Genomic DNA, 24,697 nt, shown 5'->3' on the forward strand with positions numbered 1-24,697 from the left:
CATTTGCAGATTTAGAGGCAGCTTCGATATTCGTTTTACAGACGGGTTTTTTTTTTGAATATGGGTCACACACATGCCACAGCAACAAAACATCTCTAGAGATGAGGCTATAGATCACCTTTCCATCCTGCAGGTTTTCCTCCCAAAGCCTACGGCACCAACGGCGACCCCTGCTGGCCGGGAGAGCAAAAGCTTACAGCACCTGGTATTCCCAGGCGGACTCCCATCCAAGTACTAACCAGGCCCGACCCTGCTTAGCTTCCGAGATCAGACGAGATCAGGCTTGTTCAGGGTGGTGTGGCCGTAAGCGAAAGCCCTGGCGCCTGACTCGCTACTTGAAGCTGTGTGTGGCGGGGGCTCCGTGCCCCCCGAGCGGGACTGAAGGATCGTTCGTGTGCAACTCTTTGGAAAGGAGCTGCTTTCCAAATCGCATTGCGTGTCTGGATGTTGGCGAATGCGCTCCCTTGTGTTGGCTCGTCCCGCACTGGAGGAGGACAAACAATCTGCACGGAGGAGCACCAGGCAAGTCTTCACCAGACAAAAACCTCCAGTGCACAGCACTCTGGAAACATTTCGGGGCTTTCGCGTGTTTATTTCAGCACGTAAAGCGCACCGGTCCAACACGTCGGCCGGGCGCGCGGCGCCTCCGCCCTCTTGTGGCCTTGCGCCGTCAGAGCAAGAGGCTCCTTCTCGCTGCCCTTCCGCTGTGTTGCAGGGCCCCGAGAGGGAACCCGGAGCGCGCACTTTGTGGGGGGCGGGGGACCGCGTTCGCGCTCTTCCCCCGGTCTCTTGCGCGAGTACTAAATCTCACGGACAGGGGGGCCTCGTCATTGATTGTTACAGGTGAGACGGGGATTAGGAGGAGACCCCGACTGATGGGTAAAGGGGAGCACTAACACCAGAGGGACACCCCCGGCGTCTCTTTTTGAGAGACGCCCTGGGGTTTCCTAATGGCCAAGGAGGGTCGGGACCTCGGTTTGACGCCTCCCCTGAAGGACGGCGCCTGTTTGTGCAGCAGAGTGTCGCCATCAGGAGGCTGGGGCGTAAGAGAGCCACACAGCCCGCAGGGTGAACGCTCCCTACTGGTCCCAGTCACACCTCTTGCAGGAGCAGCAGCAACCGGAGCTTTTCCGGGGTGGAATCTCCCATCCGGGTGCCGGCCAGGCTCACACCTGCTGGGCTGCCCCGGGGGTGAGCCCAGTCGAGAGTCGCAGGGCCAGATCTAGTCACCGGGGAGAAACGATACAAGTGAAGGATTGCTCGGCTCTCGGCACTTGAAAAGACCGACAAATGTCTCGTTCCCGCCGGAGCTGAATGTACCCGCATGTGTGGTGTCGTCTTCTTCCCCCGCCCCGCTGTGTTTGCTGTATTGTCTCTGAAGCCGCCCCCCCCGAGACGAGACGGGCTGTTCCTGTGCCCTAATTAACACTTTACAGGTGCCATTCCCCGGCATTGTGGCCATTGTCGGTGCTCACACGCGATAAGATAAGGCGGAGGAGAGCAGGGCATGCCCAGCGGCAGACATTCAAGGAGGGGGCAGTGCGAGGTGAGGTGAGGTGCGACACGCCGGGGCCCCGACGCAGCTAATGCGGAGCACTTGTTGGACTGGCATCGAAAGGACGTGTGCGCACGGAGCGAGCCTTCCCTGCGGCTCGCTCCGTACCCTAAAGGTACCAAAAGTCCACTAGTATAAGCATTAAGTCACTGTCACTGTCACCCCTGTTACAATGTGATTGCTACATATCTTCATTTCTTTGGTTTTTATCCAGTGTGTTGAAGTATTTCACAACACTACCTGTAGCCCGTCTGGAAATAAATCCTCATTCTGATTATTGACCTGGGCATGTACCAATAAATCACTGAGCATATATATATATCACTGTGTTGATGCTAGAGACCTTTATGTAATATTATGATGCTAAAATGTCATTTTCACATATATTAATGTAATAAATGATTGCTTATGCTTTATAAACAAATCTAATTAAAATAAAAGCTTATGTTTTGTATTTATCTTGTACCATAGAACATGATTTTCTTTGTATTTCAAGCCCATAAAGTGTCCAAATGACACACTACATGATATAAGGAAGATTATCACATGCATATCGGTATTATCTTTCTTATGAAAATGCATTCCTTTCATTACCTTTTACTTTTTAAAATGAACTCAAATTGTGTATAATGTAATAATTTAAGTAGAATAGATTCTAATAATATAATGATCCAGTGTGTTGCACTACTTCACTGCTTCACTGCTCTATGCCGTCTGGAAATAAATCCTCAGACTGCTTACTGCCCTGGGCTTGTACCAATAAATTACAGGAGCACATCTATATATCACTGCGTTGAAGCAGGAGACACACAATCACTGCAAACACATCCTAAATACAGTGTTCCAGCACCTTTGACCTCATCCAGAACGTATCATTTCTTGAAAGGGATTGCTGTCCGAATGCACATCTGAATCCCAAACAGAATCTCTAGTAAAATACGATCATTTGTGAAACAGGTAAATGACCGTCTCAGGGGCCCATTCCTCATTCTCAAGACACATCTATGCAGTACGTACACCATGCATTGAGCAATAGGGATTAAAGACACCACAGGTAAGGTTAGAAGTCATTCTGACTATATTCTAAAATATTGGACTCATATTCTTATGATGGCAGTCACTTATGATAGTGACAGAGACGCTGTGTTGCAAAAGGGCGCTGTCTTTTGGATGAGATGTAAAACAGAGGTCACAGCGAGCTGAAAAACACGTTTTGAAAAGTGTGCTTTTCCTGCCCCAGAAGTTAAATGGGGGTGACCAAAGTTGCCCAAACGTGTTTATTTCTGCTGAAAAACCCGTTTTGACAACTTCTGCACAGTGGGGTTAAGGGCTGACTCAGTGGGCTCTAATGAGCCAGGCAGTTACATTGGGATTCCAAGGTTTGAAAAAACACGTTTATTTCGAGCTGAAAAACAAGTTTTGAAAAGTGTGCTTTTCCTGCCCCAGAAGTTAATTGGGGGTGACCAAAGTTGCCCAAACATGTTTATTTCTCTGTCACTATGCTGGGGCATTGGGACCCGCACAGACCTCAGGGTGAATGCCCTCCCGCCGGCACCATTAACACCGCTTCCAGCTGGAAGCTTTGTTTTTCCCTGTAGCTCACCCTTATCCGGGTACTGACCTGGCTCACACCTGCTTAGCTTCAGTGGGTTTTCAGTTGCGAGTTGCAAGGGGATGCAAGTGATGGAGCCGCTCGCTGCAAAAGCCGCTGTATTGGCCGGGAATCGAACCCGAGCCTCCCGCGTGGCAGGCGAGAATTCTACCACTGAACCACCAATGCTCAGTGCCTGGGCCTTCAAAAAAGACGCTTTTTTGGTGCTCTGTGCAAAACGCGTCGACATCTGCAAAATGCCATTCGCGGACACTGAAGAACTTATTTCCAAGGCAGCGGGTACAAGCGATTGGGCGTTTTAAAACCACCAGGAACAGCAAAGAGGCGCGCTTCTTTGCTTCTGCCGAAACACACCGACTGAAGGCGGACAACGTAGTCGGCAGGATTGGAACCTGTGCTGGGAGACCCCAATGGATTTCTAGTCCATCGCCTTAACCACTCAGCCACGACTACAGCAAGCCCCACTGCCGCTGCGTTCTTGCTACAATCTTACCTGGATCGCGAGGCGCCGGCGGAAGCCTATTTCAAAGTCGTTCTCCCTTTCAAAAAAACATTTCCAAAATACAAGCCTTGCAGACAGACACGCCTCAGAGGACTTAAGGGTGGCTTCATGTCGGAATGATAAAGTCTCCCCGTCCGGACATGAAAATGCCACTTTGTTACACACAAAAAAAGAATCAACAACAGAGAAATGCCCACAAGCATTTGAAAAGCCGCACCACGTCGCACTTGAAATAGCTCTTACATTAGTGGTAGACGCAGGAATCGCCTTTTTATTTACGCTCTTACCAACGCGATGGAAAGCAAAACAAAGCAAAGCAGAGCAAAACAAAACGAACAAACGAAAACCCTCACGTCCCGCACTTGCATATAACGCCGTTACGAGCCCAAGCGGTATTGTACGTCATCCTAGCACTGCACCCCGGGGCGTACGGTATATGGGAACGAGCACACGCCACGAATCGTTTCGAATCACTCCCTACAGCTGTAAGGCACCTTGAAGCGTGCACCCCCAACATTCTTCTTTGCGCATCTGTGAAAGGTAAACTCTTGAGCAAACTCAGAACCAGCTCTAAGGAAACTAATCCGATTAGACGTTACTTTGACTCATCTTTTTAAGCTCAGTGCTGGATTGCTCAAACTCCAGCTAGGGTTAGGGTTAGCATTCCCACGCTACTTAGACACTTTGTTTACGCTCAGTGCTGGATTTTGGGAACTTCAGGACGAGTGGGAATTTTCTCCTATCTGTCAATTCTGTATTGTTTTGGAGACTCTTGGCTGCCTATGTTGTACAGTGCAGCGTGAAGGAAACATTTTCCAAAACTGTCAGCTCAAAAGTTGTAAGAAAACCTCTCCAGCTGCTTTAACTCTTCATTTTCGTCATTTAATGTGACACTCGATGTATAACTGGAGCCTCACATATGCAAATGGTGAGGCTCCAGTTCGACACCCAGTTCGACACCACTTTACAGTATATGACAAGAGCATGGCAGACTGTGCCGGACCGGCAGATAACTTCCGCTTATTTTTACCATATTAAACATTGGAAATCCTCCCACTTGCATTTGTGACACTTGATTTTGGCTCCACCTAAGACACTCTTAAATCTTCAAACACTTTTCTCTTCTCCTGCAACACTCTTGTCTGTCGGCACTATGTGGCAGCGTTGCATGACAACCCCTCTCACCACGGAAAGGAACCTAACAGCTTCGGTAAGAGAGGAGAAAAGGACCTGGCCCGTACGAGGCTCAAACCCATGACCTTGGCGTTATTAGCACCACGCTCTAACCAACTGAGCTAACCAGCCTCATAACAGTGCTTCTCTCTGTGCTGCAAGAAATCGAACTCAGGGAATTTCTTTTGTCCTCCTTTGAATAGAAAGCCGTGTAATTCAGTGTACGGGCTTTCTCGCGCAGTTTCATGGTTCTTGTAACCCAAATCCTACACTGGCCTGAAGTGCCCCCCCATTTCACAGCATTTTTCAGCTGATTTAAAATGTACCTAAAGGAGAAGCATTATTGAAGACCATCAATTACCAAGAGCTTTTGTCAAAGGTTTTGGTGGTCATTTTTAATGACCACAGAGCGCTGTGACCTCGGTTTTACATCTCATCCAAAAGACAGCGCCCTTTTACAACACAGCATCTCCGTCACTATACTGGGGCATTGGGACCCACACAGACCTCAGGGTGAGCGCCCCCCCGCCGGCACCATTAACACCGCTTCCAGCTGGAAGGTTTGTTTTTCCCTGTAGCTCACCCTCATCCGGGTACTGACCTGGCTCACACCTGCTTAGCTTCAGTGGGTTTTCAGTTGCGAGTTGCAAGGGGATGCAAGTGATGGAGACGCTCGCTGCAAAAGCCACTGCATTGGCCGGGAATCGAACCCGAGCCTCCCGCGTGGCAGGCGAGAATTCTACCACTGAACCACCAATGCTCAGTGCCTGGGCCTTCAAAAAAGACGCTTTTTTGGTGCTCTGTGCAAAACGCGTCGACATCTGCTTCCAGCTGCAAAATGCCATTCGCGGACGCTGAAGAACTTATTTCCAAGGCAGCGGGTACAAGCGATTGGGCGTTTTAAAACCACCAGGAACACCAAACAGGCGCGCTTCTTTGCTTGCGCCGAAACACAAAGACAGGAGGTGGACAACGTAGTCGGCAGGATTCGAACCTCTTTCTGTCTATTATATACTAAATATTCTCGTCTGTCTCTTGTTTGTATAGAACTGAATGTCCCTGACAATGTACTGTTAGTTTTAATTGAAGAACGGCATTTGTGTTCAAATATATCAGACAAGTTTACGTAACTGCTCATGCGACACTCAGTTGTAATTAGTCAAGAAATAAAGTCGAACAACAGCTGCGGGTTTGATTCTGAACGTATCAGATTGCAGCACCTTTTACTTCAATTGACAAATGATAGAGATTCGAAGAGAGATCCTTCAGACCAGCAAGCAAACCCACGGCTATTTCGGTTTTATATCTAGGCAACGTTGGTGTCTGCAATAGCATACATGAAAGCGTGATGCAATTTCTGTGGCTACATTTGTTGCACGTCATGCACAGTAAGAGTGTTTCTAACACCAAATAAAAAGTCAACAATTAGCGATCACGCCTTCTCCTCAGTTAACCCACTGAAACCCTTGCTGTTAACAGTTCTTTAATGCGTGCTTTACGAGCACCTACATATTGTGTCGGTTCTTTCAGTTTTATTCTTTAGGTTTTCAAAGGCATAAGTAGAACACCAGAGGTGCGAACGCAAGATGTGTGGTTATCTGAAGAACTCATTTCCATGGCAGCGGGGCCAAGCAATTCAGCGTTTTTATAGTACCAGGAAAGGAGAAGCAGCACTTCGCCTTTGCCGCGCAGGCACAAGGAGACGTACGGCAGATGCCGTAGTCGGCAGGATTCGAACCTGCGCGGGGAGTCCCCAATGGATTTCGAGTCCATCGCCTTAACCACTCGGCCACGACTACAGCAAGTTTGCCATCGCCGCATTCCTCCTTTAATCTAACACGGCGTGCGACGTGGCTGCGGAAACCTTTTCAAAGTCGCTCTCCGTTAAAAAAAATAAATACCTTTGACAAAATACGTGCCGGCAGACAGACACGCCTCAGAGGGTTTAAGGCTGGCTTCACGTTCAAATGATAAAGTCTCCCCGTCCGGATGTCAAAATGCAGCTGAAAAGTATTGCATGTTCATGTGTATTGCATGTGAAAGTATTGCATAATTGTGTCTGAAAATGAGCAATGGGCACCTGAGAGACTCATTTGCCTGTTTCACAAATGATCATATTTGACTAGAGATTCTGTTTGGGATTCAGTTGTGCATTCTGACAGCAATCCCTTTCAAAAAATGATACATTCTGGATGAGGTCAAAGGTGCAGGAACACTGTATTTAGGATGTGTTTGCACTTATTCTGTGTCTCTAGCTTCAACACAGTGATATATATATATATGCTCAGTGATTTTTTGGTACATGCCCAGGGCAATAATCATTATGAGGATTTATTTCCAGATGTGCTAGGGGTAGTGTTGTGAAATACTTCAACACACTGGATTGCAGGTTTAGACCCCCTGCACTCTTACTCCTTAAAAACCTGAAGCGTCTGGCGTCTCGCCGACGTCGAAAACCCCCCTCAGGCTGTACTCGTACTCGGCTAACTGCTGTGGAACCCTGCGTGAGCAGCCGCTGCGCCACGGTGACGGCTGGCGACCCACGGATGCCCCACTATCGGCCGGCTCCAGCCCCGGCTGGTCCTCTAGAGCCTCCCCACACGGCTCCTCCTCCCGGGTCGGTAGGGGGCCAGGCGGTCTCGGTGCAGGACCACCACTCTCCCCCGTGTTTGCAACCGGACATGGTAGCAGACCTCGCCCACCACCCAGAGTACCTCAGCGGGCCCCTCCCATGACAGCGCCAGCTTAGGGCTGAGGCATTTGCGGCGGCACGGGTTGTACACCCAAACCGAGTCCCCGGGCTGGAAGGCAGGCCCCCTGCAGCGCAGGTCGTAGTGCCGCTTCTACCGGACCCCCGCCTGTGTCAAGTGGGTCCGTGCAAAGCTGTGCACCTGCTGCATCCGCTGCCGCAGGTCCCACTCGTAGTCCGGTCCAGCCAGCGGTGCCGACCCGTCTCCGGGCAGCGGGCCGGAGACCAGGTCCACCGGGGTTCACATTTCCCGGCCCAGCATGAGCGAGGCCGGGGTGCACCCGGTGGATTCCTGGACCGCGGTCCGATACGCCCAGAGCGCAAGGGGGAGGTGGCGGTCCCAGTCCCGTTGGTGCCGGGACACCAGGGTGGCCAGCTGGGTGGTGAGGGTACGATTAAACCGCTCCACCAACCCGTTGCTCTGGGGATGCAGCGGTGTGGTCCGCGTCTTGTGATCCCCAGGCGCTGGCACACTCTGGCGAAGACCTGGGACTCGACGTTACGCCCCTGGTCACTATGTAACTCCTCCGGCACCCCCAGCCTGGCAAACATCCCCTCCAGCAGTGCATCGGCCACCATGGGGGCACTCTAGTCCGGTAGGGCGAAGGCCTCCAGCCACTTCATAAAATAATCCATGGCCACCAAGACGTAGAGGTTCCCGGCCTCGGTGCGCGGAAACGGGCCCAAAACGTCCACCCACACCCGCTCCATAGGAGCCCCCGCCTGGTGTTGTTGGAGGGGGGCCCGAGACCGCTCGGGGGGACCCTTCTGCGCCACGCACACTGCACACGTTCGGCAGTACCGCTCCACGTCCTGGTGGCAAAGACCCCAATAAAAATGGCCTCGGAGGCGCTGCAGGGTATTTTTACCGCCGAAGTGCCCCACGCCCGGCTGGCCATGCACTGCTCGGAGCACCGCCCCGCGGAGCGACCAAGGCAACATCAGCTGCCACCGTACCTCGCCACTGGAGGGTACCCGCCACCCCCGGCACAGCACCCCGTCCTTTACCTCCAAGGCCTCCCACAGGATGCACAGGGCCTTGACAGACTTTGGGTGTGGGGCGAGCTTCTCTCGCTTAGGCCGCACTCCGGCTACCACTCCCAGCATGCCCAGCGGTACTACGAGTGCCTGGGGGCGCTTCCTCCTCACCACCAGGCGAGGGCGTTACAATACATAGAATATGCATGTAAAACGAACAGATCTTATCAAGAGGGTTATCAGAATACAAAAGGTATATATTCAGTCAGTTACAAAGTGTTACACATATCAAGAGGACATACGTTCAGTATATCATTCATTTAGACCATTTCATAAATGAACCTGGTTATAACTTCTACATTAGATACTGAAAACAAGTACATAACTCTTAGGAATTAAATTGATATCAACTGGTTGGGATAACAATTGAATTCTCGAGCAGTAATGCAGTGAAGTTGAATACTCATCCAATCTCTGGGGATTCAGATCTCCTGCGGGCACAAAGAAACAGTTGCAGGCTTGTTGTTGTCCAATCCACGCTCTCTGTCTAGGTGCCAGGCTGTGCTGTGCGGGTTGCGACGGTGCGCTGCTGATGCTCACTGACCGGCTAGTTAGTGTTGGCTTTAACTAGCAAAGTTTGTGCACAGGAGAAAAGATGACTGTGGGTCCCAGCAAGTCAAGAAGAAGACCGGTTCGTTCCTGATGAAGAGCTAGTTCTGAATAGTGATTCAACTGTCCACAGTTCCGACCTGTTCACGAGGCCCGCTGCTGGTGCTAACCTCGGGTGGATCCTCTGGTTATTCTCTGGCAACCTCCGCTCTAGACCCTTAGAACAAAGGAAAGTTCTGGCACTCGGACACACTGGCCGTTCCGTGGTTGTCCGGGCTGAGTCTCAGGATGGTCAGGAGGCGCGCTGTGAGAATGTCCTGCCCTTGAGAGCCTTCTGCTCCTGGGCTGTCCTGCCCTGGAATTCTCCTTTGAATTCCCTTTAGAAAACTCCACAGAATTCTCTACTGAATTCCCACTGAATCTCTCAGGCTCTCTGTGTTGCCTGTTTTTACCTGGAGGAACTTCAGCTCGTTGATTGGCTGAAAGTTCCATGGGCATCAGAGTCCCACGTGGGTTACTCGGCCCTACCAGTCCCTGATTGGTTGATCAAGGTGAGATATGAGTCACTTACTCCTGACACTTAGGAATGCAGTCCAGATGTCCATCTGGCACTCCCTAGACAGATAGGCACCAATGGATGACCATTGATCATGATAGCCAGGCTTAGCTAAGTGCATCCCCCTTTGGGAGCTGTCCCTTATCAAGGGAAACCTTAAATCAGCCTGCATGAATAGTTTCTCTGTGGCTGCACCACAGAGATGAACAGAGAGATAAGGCCTAATTTGGGAAAGCTCAGAAACACTTAATTCTTTCTTATTAATAAGCATCGCCGCTACACCACCCAAAGCACTTCTAAAACAGGAGATTCGCGTTTGGGAATGCGCCCTGCCCTACAAATAAAACAGGTCTACGGGTCTGAAACCTGCTCCACGGAAAACAGCTCTGTTGCACTTTTGATCAAAGGGAGATTCGCTGTTCTTACTTTTTGATGACATAACACCCAAAGGGGCTTCTTTGGAGCTGGATTCCAACCAGCATCCTTAAGTTTCTTGGCAGTATCCTTTACAGTCCTCTGTTCGGTCGACAAGGGACTGAAGGGGGCAGCTTTCCTCACACATACAGTGCAATGTACTGTAGTGTTCCCGTTCATCGAATTCGCAGTTCTGCATCAGACCTCTAACTTGTTTCCTTAGCTTGGATTTAAGCCACGAAGCAGGCTTCTACTGTATAAACGTCTAGGGGAATCACAAACTATTTGAGAGGCCATCATCCCAGGGGGAACTGACAAAGTCTATCCCTAAACACCTAGCGCAGTCTCTCGAGAGACTGTCAAAAATCGCTTTCTCCGTTTGCGTTGCAAGTAAGTGAAAACGCGGTCTCAACCCAGAGCCACTTGGCAGCAGCGGCACGTAAATACTGTCACTGCTCGATACCAACGTTAGCCTATTATACCATGTTCAGCCACCGCTAGAAAATGTACGGCTCTAGAACCGGAGCAAACAACAGGATGGCCAACGTCAAACATGGAGAGCGACGAGAAAGGGATTCGAACCAATGCGTGCAGAGCACAATGGATCAGCATTCCATCTCCTTAACCACTCGGCCACCTCGTCGTGGAAGCTAGGCTGTCCGGACATGGCTTGGTGCACTCCAGATGATCTTTTTCTTTTTTTTCCCTCGTACTCGAGGGTCCTTTTCCTGTTCCACATGCGATTTCAACATTTTCCTTGGGAGATGTCAAGCCAGCAAGCCACTGCTGTGGTTCAGTGGCCAGTGTGCAGTTCAGTGGCCCTGTTGTACACAGAAAGCACATTGAGCTCCTTGGACATGAAAAGTTCCAGATAAAAGCCATTTGTCATCCTTTCTCTTGGTGTCGATGTTGCTATTGTATGTAAAGGTGGCAACTTGCTCCGCGAGCAGGCGGAGCAAGTTGCAATGCAGATGTGTCTGAGTGGTGTGTCCAAGTGGCTGCAAAAGGACAGTGCTCCCGGGGTGCTGTGGCTTAGTTGGTTAAAGCACTTGTCTAGTAAACAGGAGACCCTGGGTCTGAATCCCAGTGGTGCCTTTTTTGTTCCGTCTTCTCGAACAGAACGGGTCATTATGGACAACCGCCTACGGCTAGACTTAATTAAATGCAAGCATTCATTTCCTGTCTTTAACGCGACTTGTTTTTCTTAAAATGGATGCAACTTGCAAAACATGAAATACAAATCTTGCTAATCTGCGCTCGCGGCTGGCAAAAAAAAAAAAGAAGTCAGCAATGTTTTTTTCTTTAACCTTAACCCTGCTAATGGAGAAGAGTTAAACGACCGAGTCTATGCAGCTTAAACGGTCCGCACGTCGGGTTCTTAGCTGAAAGGGTGGTAAATCACACTCACCCCAGTCCTTAATCTTTTAAAGAGGATACAAAATTGAACCTAGTCGCCACATCACATACATCCTGTTCAACGATAAATAGGTAACATCTGTAGTGTGCTCTCTGAAGGCACTAGTTCTGTAGGATTTGGGATTTACTGGGACAATTATTCATTGTAGCAGTAAATCACAAAATGATTCTTTTAATGGCTTTAGAATCCAACCTTGCGATATAACTCAAACAACGCACACACACAGGTACTAATACATGAGGATACATTTATTAATACATAGAATATGCATGTAAACCTAACAGATCTTATCGAGAGGGTTATCAGAATACAAAAGGTATATATTCAGTCAGTTACAAAGAGTTACATATATCAAGAGGACATACGTTCAGTATATCATTCATTTAGACCGTTTCGTAAATGAACTTGGTTATAACTTCTACACTAGATACTCAAAACAAGTACATAACTCTTAGGAATTAAATTGATATCAAATGGTTGGGATAACAATTGAATTCTCGAGCTGTCATGCAGTGAAGTTGAATACTCATCCAATCTCTGGGGATTCAGATCTCCTGCGGGCACAAAGAAGCAGTTGCAGGCTTGTTGCTGTCTAATCCGCGCTCTCTGGCTCTATGCCAGGCTTTGCTGTTCAGCTTGCGACGGTGCTCTGGTGATGCTGACCTTGGGGTTGTAGACCACTTGGATGAGGCTCTCTCTTGGAATCTTGCAGACCTTTAGGCGCCAATGGATGACCATTGATCATGATAGCCAGGCTTAGCTAAGTGCATCCCCATTTGGGAGCTGTACCTTATCAAAAGAAAACATCTTTAAATCAGTCTGCATGAATAGCTTCTCTGTGACTGCACCACAGAGATGAAGAGGGAGATGGGGCCTCATTTGGGAAAGCACAGCAACACTTAATTCTGTCTTATTAATAAGCCTCGCCGCTACAGTACGTACAGTTATAATTCAATCTGAATTAAAAACTACATGTCCCAGTTACCATGGTGGTGCTTGTGATCATTGCGTTTAACCAACGAAACAGGGCGAAAAATCAGTCACATGACTTTGTGGCTGAGGTTAGAAAGCTTAATGTATCAGCAAGACAGCAAAGACATTTTTCCAAGAAAGTTTAGCCTTTGTCACTAATGAAACCGCTAAATAAAGACATAAATATGGAAATTGACAATTAATTGACTTTTATATTTCTAAATATCACAACATGTTCGAATCCAAGTCATTTTTAATAACAATGGGTAAACTGGGTAAACTATCACAAAGCTTTAAAAAACTTAACATTTTTATTATCAACAAATTGTAAATACGATGTTTACATTGGCATTATTAATTTTTCACTTGAGTATATGGAGGATTGTGAGAGCAGACCCCCCCTCTTAGGCTACATTTTTAATAAGAAATGGAGGCTGTATGCGTTACAATATAAACATTTACTGTCAAACTTTAAATCAACAGTTGATTTAAAGACAATCTGTCAAAGTGCAATGAAACACAATATTGTTGTTGTTGTTGTTGTTATTGTTGTTTTTATCCTGTAAAGCGTTTTGAGAAGCCACCTTTAAAGGCGCTATATAAAGGCGCTGATTCTTATGGAATGTGTTTTCTTTCTTCTTTTTTTTTCAGCATAGAATAAACCTGTTACAGTACTTGATTCTTATGGATGCCCGGTTCCGCCGGGGATTCAAAATAAAACATGGAATCACGTGTCTAAGGAAATAGCATTATAACTATATCCATGCACAAACAGTAGCATGTTACATTATTAATTTGGGTGTCTCCTCTTGCCAGAAAGCGCTAAATTGCATTTTGAGTGCGGTTTTTGACTTTTTTAAAAATACAACCCATACCTAAGCTGATACTGTTTAGACTTTTAATTATTTTAAACTGTATTACAGCAGCACAATGTGCTTTTTCACGAAACCTAGAGTACTGAAATGTCTTGCGTTGTACAGCTTTTCAGCTAAATATATTTATCGCTTACACCTGACACTTGATGTGCCCGACAAAAACCAGTTGAACAGCTCTGTTGGAGGTTTGCAGATCAGATCAGATTCCCTTCCCCCCACAGAAAGACAGACTTATTAGTCGCTATTCACTGCGACAGCAGCTCCAATTTCAGGCGTAAGCGATAGATCCCAGTTTAGCCGATCTTGTACAGCATGTTCCAGTTTACTCTTATTAACCATATTAATTTTAAGTGCTTAATGCCATTTTTTGACCACGCACGAATATTCTTATGTCCATACCTTTTCAAGGGAATCAGTGTGAATTGTAATACTAATTAAATAACCGCGGGCACTTTCCACCCCCTCTGACAGCAGGAACATAACCCATTCTCAGCTCAGCAGCTCATTACAATATAGGGTGTTCAAATCTTTTGCTGCCTCAAAAAGCTTTAGAGAACTTAACATTTCTATTATCAACAAATTGTAAATACCACGTTTACATTGGCATTACTAATTTTTCACTTGAGTGTATGGAGGATTGTCAGCTGTCACTGAGAGCAGTTAATTAAATGTATTTTTTGATTCACAATCAGACAAATGCAACATAAATTGTTATCTTTGTCTTCTAAGTATATTAATAAACTTTCAGCATAGCTTTCTCCTAGTTTAGATTAATTTTTCTTGGGATTTTGGGATCAAACGTGGAAAGATTAGATTAGTAATCGTTTTTATTTTTTAAATACATTTTAGAAAAGTGTAATCTATACTTAAAAGCTGTATAAAAGCTGTATAAAAGACACTCGATATTAATGGAGTTTAGTTGATACTTTTTAAACTTTTAATTATTTTAAATTGTATTACAGCATTGTACACATGCTTAAAAGAGAAGAAAACGCAAGCCTTCTTCAGGTGTGAGGGCATTCTGCTCAGAATGAAACACTAAAATGTAATGTAGGCTCTGAACGGGTTCAATTATGATTTGGGCTTGATTAAGGTCGCTGCCTTTCATCCAAAATCCTGCTTGAATCCTTCTAAACTAAAAATTAGACATGAGCAGGGGCTCTGGTGAAATTTCTCTTTTTTTAATTTCTCTTTTTTTCTTGGAAAAATATCTTACCCGCTGCAATCCGGGCACAGAAGGATTAAAAGAAGCCAGACAGGCAGGGGGAAGAGTGAGTTCTAGATAAAGAGGTATCCAGGTAACAGTGAAGGTAACAGCCGCAGACGTGGCCTACTTAGCCCGCCAGGGTTACCCTACTCTTCCGGAGGAGGCCCACCGGGAAATAGCGCTCCAGGCTTTCCTGGCCCCGGCGCCGACTGAGGTGCAGTGCCACGTGATGCTGGCCGCACTGGTCCCCTTGGAGCAGGCCCTGGCTCTGGCTGAGCACACTGTTGCCGTATTCGAGGAGACCGGTGGGCACCAACGGAGGGGCGCACGGGGAATCAGATGGGGAGGAGGAGACGCCCAGCGCGACGATGTTGGGGGAGCGACGACGGCTGATCATCTGCCACTGCTGTGGGGAGAGGGGACACATCGCAGGCAACATGAAATTGTCAGGGACATTCAGCTATATACAAAGACGAGACAGACAAAGTAATAATTCTATATTAACGTGGCCTACATATTGACGCAATGATCGAACTAACTGACGTGTTCTGATTCAGATCCCCTGCAGTTCATGCCAATTAGAACAATAGCAATGCTGAGTCCTCCCCACCCTACTGAGCACAAATTCAGCTGCTCTCCAGTTCTGTTCTGCATGTTTTTTCATTGCAATTGAGCTCGGAGCTGGAGATGATCTCCATACAGTTCTGTGTTAACTAGCCCGCACTTGCGTGCTAATTTACGGGTTGTGGCAGATGCTTTTCTATAGTTCATATACATGACGGCAACCTGTTACCGAGGAACCTGAGAGGTTTAAAAGCCTCACGAGCCAGGCAGGACTCGAACCTACAATCTTCTGGTCCGAAGTCAGACATGTTATCCATTACGCCACTGGCCCATAGAACATGCGCTTGCACTCCACCACAGAGAGCTCTACACTGCTACCAGTAGTACACTTCCCCATCTAAATTTTCACAGCAAGAAACTTGTGTTTCCTACTATTTTTATCAGGTTTAAAATATCATCTCCTTAAAATTGAAAAAGTGTTGATGTGTCGTGCTGAAATTCCGATTGATTTTGAATTCAAAGAAAAAAGGTTTTCTTCCAAAACACCATGAAATTGTCACATCTTGCAGACAATAAGTGTATTCCATGTTGAAAAGAGAAGAAAGAAAACCATGGAGCCTTTTACAGGTGTGAGACTTCTTCAGGTGTGAGAAGACCTCACAGTCGAAACGCTGTGTTTCCGTTCTTCTCTTTTCAGCATGCAATAAACCTATTACTTGTTCCTTTGCAGCCGAGGCATGCTGACGTAGCTACCCAGCTGAACATCTTGCAGACTCTACAGTACTTCTCTCCTGTAGAAGTAAAGCAGGGCTTGCTGGGTGAGCTTTTGCTCCGGTAAATTAGGTCACGTGTCATGTTAAATCACTTCTTCTAAACACAACATTTGCTGGTGCTAGCTTTCCCCATGAAAAGAGACATTTCCCTTACAGTACATGACATATCGTTTTTATTCTATCAATAAGTATAGAAATTAAACAAAAGAAAAAATGGTGTCGCCAAAGAATGCACAGCTCTGTCGCCTTGGGGTGGTGTCAAGGGCATTGAGCTCCTTGGACATGAAAAGTGCCCGATAAATGCCATTTCTCATCATTTCTCTTGGCGTCAGTTCTGCTATTAAATGGGACGGAGGCAACGGGCTTAGAGAGCAGGTTAAGTGCACACCGAACGCAGATGTGTCCAAGTGTCTGTAAAAGCGCGGTGCTCCGCTGGCGCTGTTCCCTAGTGGCTTAAAGTGCCCGCCTAGTCAGCAGGCGATCCTGGGTCTGAATACCAGCGGTGCCTCTCTCCGTGTCTTGTTGTGCCGAATGTCTCATTTCAGACAAACATGTACAGCTTGGTTCAGTTTAATGCAAGAATTCATTTCCTTTCTGGAATAACTTGTTTTTGAAGAAATCCATACAGCTTGTGAAAGATGAAATCCATTTCTTGGTTGTCAGTGGAAAAAGATTGCCGGCTGCAAGAAGCGCAAGTGATTGTTTTCTTTGACCATAAACCTGCAAATGTAGGGAGTACAAGAGGCCGTCAGTCTCTGTGGCGCAATCGGTTAGCGCGTTCGGCTGTTAACCGAAAGGTTGGGGGTTCAAGCCCACCCAGGGACGCATGTCTCATTTTTTCCAATGTGAACATCATCACCGCTAAAGAAGATGGCGCAGAAGGCTCCACAGTCGAAACGTTGTGCTTCTTTTCTTCTCTTTTCAGCATGGAGTAAACCTTTGCTTGATCCTTTGCAGCCTACGCATGCTGACACAGCTGCCTTTCTCTTAACGCGCCTCAATCATTATTCACCAAAACCATCAGCAGAATGTGTCGCCTTTGTGGTGATGTCACTCCTCTGCTTCACAAATGTCCTTAGTGACGGACCATTTCTTTCTGCCATTTTTCCGGAGCGGTTATTGATTGCTCCATCATTTCCCTCATACTTTCCATCCCTAGATTGAAAAAAAAAAACAGAAACAGGCTGACAGGACGACAATCAAATTGCAAAAACTCATCAAAGCACTCGATAGAGTATTTGAATCCACAAGTAGCTATGAGCAACTTTGTCCTGGCTTGCATGAAAGTCAGAAAATGTCAAAAAGAAAAAGATGGTGGCTTTTTCATATCTGTTCTTTTATTTTTAGTTCGTTGGCTCTTCTGTCCATTGTCCTCCTGCCTGGCTCTTGACCTGTGACTGTCTGAACACACACATTAGACTTTCAGGTGGGGGATTTGTCCTGAGCCTCTGTGAAAGACCCACCCACCCCCATAAATAACTGCTCTAGAAACACATGAATGCAAAACTAAACCACAGCTTAAAGAGGAGCTCCAACTCAGTGCCATACTAATGTAAACGAAGTAATACTAAGACATGTTCTTATGGATTTGTCTTACCTTGAGATATGTAATTGGATTTCAGGATTAACTTCCTCATTCAATGTACTGGTGATTCTTTGCCTGGTCAGTACCTGGGTGGGAGACCTCCAGCGAACAATTAAGCTTGCTGCTGGAAGTGGTGTTAAGAGACTCTTAGGATCTTCCAGAGGTGTCTGTCCAATAGCACTAGTTGCCTTAGAGCTGGCTCAAACATTGCTCAAGAGTCTACCTTTCACAGATGCGCAAAGATGAATGATGGGGGTGCACGCTTCAAGGAGCCTTCCAACTGTAGGGACCGATTAGAGACGATCCGTAGCATGTGTTCGTTTCCATATACGCCCCGTGTCTCAACGGTAGGACAGAGTCAAATACTGCCTCGACACGTAACAGCGTTATATTAAACCACAGGACTTGAGGGCTGTTTTGTTTGAATGTTCAAGGCATTGGTAGAGTGTAGGTCAAGGGCCATTGGTGCATCTCCTGTAACTGGAGCAAAAATGCTATTCAAAGTGCAGTGACTAAAATCGTCGTCCACATGTCTCCGTTGTTGATTGCTTTCTGTCTAAGAACGTTCTGTTTTCATGTCTGAACGGGGAGACTTTATCATTCCAACTTGAAGCCACCCTTAAGTCCTCTGAGGTGTGTGTGTGTGTGCTTGCACGTATGGCGTAAAAGGTTCCTTAAACGGAGAGCGATCTTGAAAAAAGTTGCCTCTGCTGCCGCCGCCGCCTCGCACTCCCTGTTCGATTGTAGCAAGAAGGCAGCGGCCGTGGCACTCGCTGTAGTCGTGGCCGAGTGGTTAAGGTGACGGACTTGAAATCCGTTGGGGTCTCCCCGCGCAGGTTCAAATCCTGCCGACTACAGCGTCTTTTGCATTTGGTTGCGTGCGTGCGTGTAAAAGGACCAGCCTCGTTTCGTTTTCGCTGGGACCTTTAACACTCTAAATCGCCTGGACCCGCAGCCTGTGAAATCGATTCTTCAGAACCCACGAAGGACGCTTTGCCGCTGGACACAGATACCGATGCTTTTCTGCAACGAGCTTTCCAGCTGAATTTTCTCGGCAGCTCCGTACTGAACCTGTTCTCCATTGCAACATAGCGGAGGCTCGTCACGTCTATAGCAAGGCTGTGTAGGACCGCATACGCCACAGTGACTTGTACACAGACCACATGAAAGGCAAGCAAAATACACTTTTAAAATTCCAAAGACTCACAAGGTCAGAGGAACAGCGATGACCTGAACAGATCTTTTACAGAAATCTAGGTTGACCTTTTTAGAGCTGTAATTGCATTTTTGTTTAATAGAAGATCAAATCTACTCGCATGTACCAGCACCTTACAGTTTATTGATGTTAATTCTGTTTAAGTAATAAGATTGCAAATTATTTTGGACTTTAGCCGGTGTTTTTAAGAACAAATTGCTTACACTTCTGTAAGGAATACGCAGTACGTGCCTTTGTCAGTCATTGCTCACCATACCTGTAACTTTATTATCTAACTCACTTCCTCAAATGGTGAAGGTCCACAAACATAAATGAAAAAAAAAACCCTTGATGTAGATGAGGTGCACAAAAAAGCAGCCCCTGATAGCGTATAACACATTTATACTATTGCAGAGATACATGTAACATATATATATATACTGTATATATATATGAAACAGAAATAGAAACAGAAACAGGAATCGCTTACTCACCTGGAGAATCTCTGTAGGAATATCTAGCATTTATCAATGGAAATAAAAGCTGCTTTAATACAGTGCATGTTCAAACTCAAACCCTCAGCTGCTGTTCTTGTTTGTTTTGGGACAAATTGCAACTGAGCATCGCATGAGCCGTTACGTACCCTTATCTGTTAGGGAATTTCAAGGGAGGAGTTAGGTCAGAATGGGTAGGCTGCAAAACAACAAGTAAAGATTTATTCCAAGATGAAACCTTGTGGCGGTTTTCTTATCTTTTCAGCATGGACTAAACTTTTACGTGTTCCTTATATGCTATATATGTATATATTAGCACCAATGTCGTTCTTAAAAACTAACATGAAATTGTCAGGGACATTCAGCTATATACAAAGACGAGACAGACAAAGTAATAATTCTATATTAACGTGGCCTACATATTGACGCAATGATCGAACTAACTGACGTGTTCTGATTCAGATCCCCTGCAGTTCATGCCAATTAGAACAATAGCAATGCTGAGTCCTCCCCACCCTACTGAGCACAAATTCAGCTGCTCTCCAGTTCTGTTCTGCATGTTTTTTCATTGCAATTGAGCTCGGAGCTGGAGATGATCTCCATACAGTTCTGTGTTAACTAGCCCGCACTTGCGTGCTAATTTACGGGTTGTGGCAGATGCTTTTCTATAGTTCATATACATGACGGCAACCTGTTACCGAGGAACCTGAGAGGTTTAAAAGCCTCACGAGCCAGGCAGGACTCGAACCTACAATCTTCTGGTCCGAAGTCAGACGTGTTATCCATTACGCCACTGGCCCATAGAACATGCGCTTGCACTCCACCACAGAGAGCTCTACACTGCTACCAGTAGTACACTTCCCCATCTAAATTTTCACAGCAAGAAACTTGTGTTTCCTACTATTTTTATCAGGTTTAAAATATCATCTCCTTAAAATTGAAAAAGTGTTGATGTGTCGTGCTGAAATTCCGATTGATTTTGAATTCAAAGAAAAAAGGTTTTCTTCCAAAACACCATGAAATTGTCACATCTTGCAGACAATAAGTGTATTCCATGTTGAAAAGAGAAGAAAGAAAACCATGGAGCCTTTTACAGGTGTGAGACTTCTTCAGGTGTGAGAAGACCTCACAGTCGAAACGCTGTGTTTCCGTTCTTCTCTTTTCAGCATGCAATAAACCTATTACTTGTTCCTTTGCAGCCGAGGCATGCTGACGTAGCTACCCAGCTGAACATCTTGCAGACTCTACAGTACTTCTCTCCTGTAGAAGTAAAGCAGGGCTTGCTGGGTGAGCTTTTGCTCCGGTAAATTAGGTCACGTGTCATGTTAAATCACTTCTTCTAAACACAACATTTGCTGGTGCTAGCTTTCCCCATGAAAAGAGACATTTCCCTTACAGTACATGACATATCGTTTTTATTCTATCAATAAGTATAGAAATTAAACAAAAGAAAAAATGGTGTCGCCAAAGAATGCACAGCTCTGTCGCCTTGGGGAGGTGTCAAGGGCATTGAGCTCCTTGGACATGAAAAGTGCCCGATAAATGCCATTTCTCATCATTTCTCTTGGCGTCAGTTCTGCTATTAAATGGGACGGAGGCAACGGGCTCAGAGAGCAGGTTAAGTGCACACCGAACGCAGATGTGTCCAAGTGTCTGTAAAAGCGCGGTGCTCCGCTGGCGCTGTTCCCTAGTGGCTTAAAGTGCCCGCCTAGTCAGCAGGCGATCCTGGGTCTGAATACCAGCGGTGCCTCTCTCCGTGTCTTGTTGTGCCGAATGTCTCATTTCAGACAAACATGTACAGCTTGGTTCAGTTTAATGCAAGAATTCATTTCCTTTCTGGAATAACTTGTTTTTGAAGAAATCCATACAGCTTGTGAAAGATGAAATCCATTTCTTGGTTGTCAGTGGAAAAAGATTGCCGGCTGCAAGAAGCGCAAGTGATTGTTTTCTTTGACCATAAACCTGCAAATGTAGGGAGCACAAGCGGCCGTCAGTCTCTGTGGCGCAATCGGTTAGTGCGTTAGGCTGTTAACCGAAAGGTTGGGGGTTCAAGCCCACCCAGGGATGCATGTCTCAGTTTTTCCAATGTAAACATCATCACCGCTAAAGAAGATGGCGCAGAAGGCTCCACAGTCGAAACGTTGTGCTTCTTTTCTTCTCTTTTCAGCATGGAGTAAACCTTTGCTTGATCCTTTGCAGCCTACGCATGCTGACACAGCTGCCTTTCTCTTAACGCGCCTCAATCATTATTCACCAAAACCATCAGCAGAATGTGTCGCCTTTGTGGTGATGTCACTCCTCTGCTTCACAAATGTCCTTAGTGACGGACCATTTCTTTCTGCCATTTTTCCGGAGCGGTTATTGATTGCTCCATCATTTCCCTCATACTTTCCATCCCTAGATTGAAAAAAAAAAACAGAAACAGGCTGACAGGACGACAATCAAATTGCAAAAACTCATCAAAGCACTCGATAGAGTATTTGAATCCACAAGTAGCTCTGAGCAACTTTGTCCTGGCTTGCATGAAAGTCGGAAAATGTCAAAAAGAAAAAGATGGTGGCTTTTTCATATCTGTTCTTTTATTTTTAGTTCGTTGGCTCTTCTGTCCATTGTCCTCCTGCCTGGCTCTTGACCTGTGACTGTCTGAACGCACACATTAGACTTTCAGGCGGGGGATTTGTCCTGAGCCTCTGTGAAAGACCCACCCACCCCCATAAATCACTGCTCTAGAAACACATGAATGCAAAACTAAACCACAGCTTAAAGAGGAGCTCCAACTCAGTGCCATACTAATGTAAACGAAGTAATACTAAGACATGTTCTTATGGATTTGTCTTACCTTGAGATATGTAATTGGATTTCAGGATTAACTTCCTCATTCAATGTAGTGGTGATTCTTTGCCTGGTCAGTACCTGGGTGGGAGACCTCCAGCGAACAATTAAGCTTGCTGCTGGAAGTGGTGTTAAGAGACTCTTAGGATCTTCCAGAGGTCTCTGTCCAATAGCACTAGTTGCCTTAGAGCTGGCTCAAACATTGCTCAAGAGTCTACCTTTCACAGATGCGCAAAGATGAATGATGGGGGTGCACGCTTCAAGGAGCCTTCCAGCTGTAGGGACCGATTAGAGACGATCCGTAGCATGTGTTCGTTTCCATATACGCCCCGTGTCTCAACGGTAGGACAGAGTCAAATACTGCCTCGACACGTAACAGCGTTATATTAAACCGCAGGACTTGAGGGCTGTTTTGTTTGAATGTTCAAGGCATTGGTAAGAGCGTAGGTCAAGGGCCATTGATGCATCTCCTGTAACTGGAGTAAAAATGCTATTCAAAGTGCAGTGACTAAAATCGTCGTCCACATGTCTCCGTTGTTGATTGCTTTCTGTCTAAGAACGTTCTGTTTTCATGTCCGAACGGGGAGATTTTATCATTCCAACTTGAAGCCACCCTTAAGTCCTCTGAGGTGTGTGTGTGTGTGCTTGCACGTATGGCGTAAAAGGTTTCTTAAACGGAGAGCGAACTTGAAAAAAGTTGCCTCAGCTGCCGCCGCCGCCTCGCACTCCCTGTTCGATTGTAGCAAGAAGGCAGCGGCCCCGGCGTTCGCTGTAGTCGTGCCCGATTGGTTAAGGTGACGGACTTGAAATCCGTTAGGGTCTCCCCGCGCAGGTTCAAATCCTGCCGACTACGGCGTCCTTTGCATTTGTTTGCGTGCGTGCGTGTAAAAGGACCAGCGCCGTTTCGTTTTCGCTGGGACCTTTAACACTCTAAATCGCCTGGACCCGCAGCCTGTGAAATCGGTTCTTCAGCACCCACGAAGGACGCTTTGCCGCTGGACACAGATACCGATGCTTTTCTGCAACGAGCTTTCCAGCTGAATTTTCTCGGCAGCTCCGTACTGAACCTGTTCTCCATTGCAACATAGCGGAGGCTCATCACGTCTATAGCAAGGCTGTGTAGGACCGCATACGCCACAGTGACTTGTACACAGACCACATGAAAGGCAAGCGAAATACACTTTTAAAATTCCAAAGAATCACAAGGTCAGAGGAACAGCGATGACCTGAACAGATCTGTTACAGAAGTCTAGGTTGACCTATTTAGAGCTGTAATTGCATTTTTGTTTAATAGAAGATCAAATCTACTCGCATGTACCAGCACCTTACAGTTTATTGATGTTAATTCTGTTTAAGTAATAAGATTGCTAACGATGTTGGACTTAAGCCGGTGTTTTTTAGAACAAATTGCTTACACTTCTGTAAGGAATACGCAGTACGTTCCTTTGTCAGTCATTGCTCACCATACCTGTAACTTTCTTATCTAACTCACTTCCTCAAATGGTGAAGGTCCACAAACATAAATGAAAAAAAAAACCCTTGTTGTAGATGAGGTGCACAAAAAAGCAGCCCCTGATAGTGTATAACACATTTGTACTATTGCAGAGACACATGTAACATATATATACTGTATATATATATGAAACAGAAATAGAAACAGAAACAGGAATCGCTTACTCACCTGGAGAATCTCTGTAGGAATATCTAGCATTTATCAATGGAAATAAAAGCTGCTTTAATACAGTGCATGTTCAAACTCAAACCCTCAGCTGCTGTTCTTGTTTGTTTTGGGACAAATTGCAACTGAGCATCGCATGAGCCGTTACGTACCCTTATCTGTTAGGGAATTTCAAGGGAGGAGTTAGGTCAGAATGGGTAGGCTGCAAAACAACAAGTAAAGATTTATTCCAAGATGAAACGTTGTGGTGGTTTTCTTATCTTTTCAGCATGGACTAAACTTTTACGTGTTCCTTATATGCTATATATGTATATATTAGCACCAATGTCGTTCTTAAAAACTAACATGAAATTGTCAGGGACATTCAGCTATATACAAAGACGAGACAGACAAAGTAATAATTCTGTATTAACGTGGCCTACATATTGACGCAATGATCGAACTAACTGACATGTTCTGATTCAGATCCCCTGCAGTTCATGCCAATTAGAACAATAGGAATGCTGAGTCCTCCCCACCCTACTGAGCACAAATTCAGCTGCTCTCCAGTTCTGTTCTGCATGTTTTTTCATTGCAATTGAGCTCGGAACTGGAGATGATCTCCATACAGTTCTGTGTTCACTAGCCCACACTTGCGTGCTAATTTACGGGTTGTGGCAAATGCTTTTCTATAGTTCATATACATGACGGCAACCTGTTACCGAGGAACCTGAGAGGTTTAAAAGCCTCGCAAGCCAGGTAGGACTCGAACCTACAATCTTCTGATCCAAAGTCAGACGCGTTATCCATTACGCCACTGGCCCATAGAACATGCGCGTGAACTCCACCACAGAGAGCTCTACACTGCTACTAGTAGTACACTTCCCCATCTAAAGCTGATTGCAGCTGTCAATCATTTCGCAGCCACGCCCCCTCTTCATCTTCTCTCTGCCTTAAGCGTCTCTGCCACTCTCTCTT

General features: G+C 46.2%; 7 non-coding genes across 7 annotated transcripts; 2 read left to right on the forward strand and 5 right to left on the reverse strand.

Moving 5' to 3' along the window:
• Positions 1–190: 190 nt before the first annotated feature.
• LOC138234889 (5S ribosomal RNA) lies at positions 191–309 on the reverse strand. The gene has a single exon (XR_011187964.1). It is a non-coding gene; the product is annotated as a 5S ribosomal RNA (ribosomal RNA).
• A 2,955-nt stretch (positions 310–3,264) lies between these two features.
• Positions 3,265–3,335, reverse strand: trnag-gcc (transfer RNA glycine (anticodon GCC)). Its single transcript has one exon. It is a non-coding gene; the product is annotated as a tRNA-Gly (tRNA).
• A 2,196-nt stretch (positions 3,336–5,531) lies between these two features.
• On the reverse strand, positions 5,532–5,602 carry trnag-gcc (transfer RNA glycine (anticodon GCC)). The gene has a single exon. It is a non-coding gene; the product is annotated as a tRNA-Gly (tRNA).
• A 957-nt stretch (positions 5,603–6,559) lies between these two features.
• On the reverse strand, positions 6,560–6,641 carry trnas-cga (transfer RNA serine (anticodon CGA)). Its single transcript has one exon. It is a non-coding gene; the product is annotated as a tRNA-Ser (tRNA).
• Positions 6,642–16,707: 10,066 nt separating this feature from the next.
• On the forward strand, positions 16,708–16,781 carry trnan-guu (transfer RNA asparagine (anticodon GUU)). Its single transcript has one exon. It is a non-coding gene; the product is annotated as a tRNA-Asn (tRNA).
• Positions 16,782–18,316: 1,535 nt separating this feature from the next.
• Positions 18,317–18,398, forward strand: trnas-uga (transfer RNA serine (anticodon UGA)). The gene has a single exon. It is a non-coding gene; the product is annotated as a tRNA-Ser (tRNA).
• Positions 18,399–24,470: 6,072 nt separating this feature from the next.
• trnaq-uug (transfer RNA glutamine (anticodon UUG)) lies at positions 24,471–24,543 on the reverse strand. Its single transcript has one exon. It is a non-coding gene; the product is annotated as a tRNA-Gln (tRNA).
• Positions 24,544–24,697: the final 154 nt, after the last annotated feature.

The sequence above is a fragment of the Lepisosteus oculatus genome, unplaced genomic scaffold (genome assembly GCF_040954835.1).
Source record: "Lepisosteus oculatus isolate fLepOcu1 unplaced genomic scaffold, fLepOcu1.hap2 HAP2_SCAFFOLD_76, whole genome shotgun sequence".
NCBI lineage: Eukaryota > Metazoa > Chordata > Actinopteri > Semionotiformes > Lepisosteidae > Lepisosteus > Lepisosteus oculatus.